Source organism: Limulus polyphemus, unplaced genomic scaffold, assembly GCF_000517525.1.
Source record: "Limulus polyphemus unplaced genomic scaffold, Limulus_polyphemus-2.1.2 Scaffold84, whole genome shotgun sequence".
In the NCBI taxonomy this organism is placed as follows: Eukaryota; Metazoa; Arthropoda; class Merostomata; order Xiphosura; family Limulidae; genus Limulus; species Limulus polyphemus.
The window spans coordinates 368,458-371,006 of NW_013665694.1; positions in this window are offsets into that span (position 1 = coordinate 368,458).

Sequence of the window (2,549 nt, forward strand, 5' to 3'; positions counted from 1 at the left end):
GGTTTCTGTTGGCTGGGGCTGATTAGGCTAATATATCCTCCCTGTGTAAAAGACGGTAAATCATCCTTTAATGTATTTAACTCACTTTGAAATTTACTAATCTTTTCCATTTGTACTTCTTGTTTCCTTTCTTGTTCCAGTTGCCACTGGTGCTGGTTTTCTTGCCACTGCTGTAGTTTCTCTTCTTGTTCATTTTCTTTCTCCTCATACCACTGCTGTAGTCTCTCTCTTCTTGTTTATTTTGCTGTTCGAGCTTCCACTGATGCAGATTTTATTGCCACTGCTGTTGTCTCTCTTCTTGTTTCTTTTCTCTAACAACTGCTGTAATCTCTCTTTTTGTTTATTTTCTTTTTCCTCAAAGAACTGCTGTAATCTATCTTCTTGTTTCTTTTCTGATTCTTTTTGTTTCTTTTCTTGTTTCTTTTCTCGTTCTTTTTGTTTCTTTTGCTGTTCTTGATTTGCTGCCATCAAATCTACTAAGCTGTAGTTTGATTTGCCACTTCTCGTTTCCATATTCTTTTTTCTTTTCTGTCCCACTTCTGATACCAATTTGTTACGTATCTGCTTGTTTGTTAATTTACAGTAGAAATTCGATACAAGTCCCTTCTTGATTAAAACTAGTTTATTCTTTCTCGATACAACTTTGTAATACACAGTATTTTCACAATCAATACGTTTCTCGTCTCTTTACTTAACAACTTTTATAATACACGCTATAAATCACAGTGATTCACAAGCTCGATAACTTCGCTGTATGCGACGACTGCAAAACACACACAATTTACGGCTGAACGTCACTACTGTTCGGTTGACTCAATTATCTATCCAGCTGGCTTTCTTTCCTAGGCTTATATATAAAAGGGGGCATTTAGATCACACTCGAGCTGCCGGGCAAATTCATGATCATTCGAAAAACTCCAGCGCGCATGCTCCCAGCGTCACGCGACTTCCGCTGTCGTAACAGTAGTTATTTAAAGGCCTATCTAGTGAGCGTGTATAAATTTTGATTAGATTTATAATATGTCTCTGTTTTATGTTTGTTTTAAAAGTATTAGTTTAGTATGTATATTATTATCAAATATGTTTTGTAATTTTACGTGTTTTCATTTATCATACTTGTATATATTTGTTTAAAGGGTTTATTTTGTATTTTTAGCTGCAATATAGGGGCTCATAGAATGCTCAGAGTTGTTTTTCAAGTACAAACTTTTAGCTCATAGCTCCGTCATTTCTTGACGAATTTAAGATCTAATTACAGTTTTAGACTCAAATTGACCACACTCAAGGTCTCATAGACTAATTTACTCTAATCCTACCTAAAAGAATTTCAGTTGGAGGGTAGGCTGGTAGTGATCTTAATGAGTACTAAAATCAAATCAGGTATATGCGCACCTCACGCTTGGTATTGCTGGCATACAAAAACACAGCTAATAAAGGAAAAAAGTCTCATAGATTAATTTACTCTAATCCTCCATTGGAGAATTTCAAGTGCCGCGGCTACTGAAGATTCCCTCTTGTTTATTAGGGGGTCATTATTCTATATGTTTTCTGTATTTTCTGAAGGATTTTATTTAGTATGATTTTATGTTCCATATTCATAATGTTTTTTTATGTGAAGATTTCATTTTTCTTTTTTTATTATTTATTTTTATTATTGTGTACTTTTTAATATTTTATGGATCAAAGATTATTGTAATATGCTTTGGTGTGTTTTAATATAAAATGATAAAAACCCTATAATCGGAGCACTTCGAAAGGTGGACCTTTCTTCTTTAGGGGCAAACTGGGAAATGTGTTTGTTATGCAAAGGAATTTATTTTCTAATAAGGGAGTTTAATTGTGATATTCTAATTTTGGTATTATATTTCGTGTTAAAGAATATTCTTCTCATGTAATACGAAATAGTTCATTTTATGATTTTTAATTTTTCCTTATCAGGGATTTTTAATTAAAGAATGTATTTTTCCTACGTTGTAATAATTATATCTAGGTTCTAGTTTTCATTCTTTCTGCTATTTATTGCATAGATATATATTTGTGATATCACTGTAAAGAGCTCCTGTTATTCTATATCAAAATATTTTATTTGTAATATTCATCATTGCTAAAGTTTCTGTATTATAAAGTATTGAATCAGTGTTAAAGTTTTCTTTTTTTGAGTTTGAATAATGTGACCATTATTATGTATTGCATTAATGTAAAAAGGTTGTGTTATCTGTGCTGAAATTTTACAGGTGCGACAAAAGGTTACACCAATTTCTTGAATGATGCATGTGTAAATGTAGTTGATTTTAAATTTTAAAATTATGAATTGCTAGGATAATCTGATAATAAATGGGAGTAAAAGTGTGTTTGCAGAAATACCATGTACTTTCTACCTCCTTGTATCAATGTAGAATTTTTCAATTTTTTTTATTTATTCAGATGTATATGCAGTTTGTTCCTGCCACATTCATTGTTCAAGAAAGTCACTTAAGTTCTTTTCACCTTAGCTATTTACTATTCTATGTGTAACGAATTTGTTATTATATATTTACTTTAATATCAAC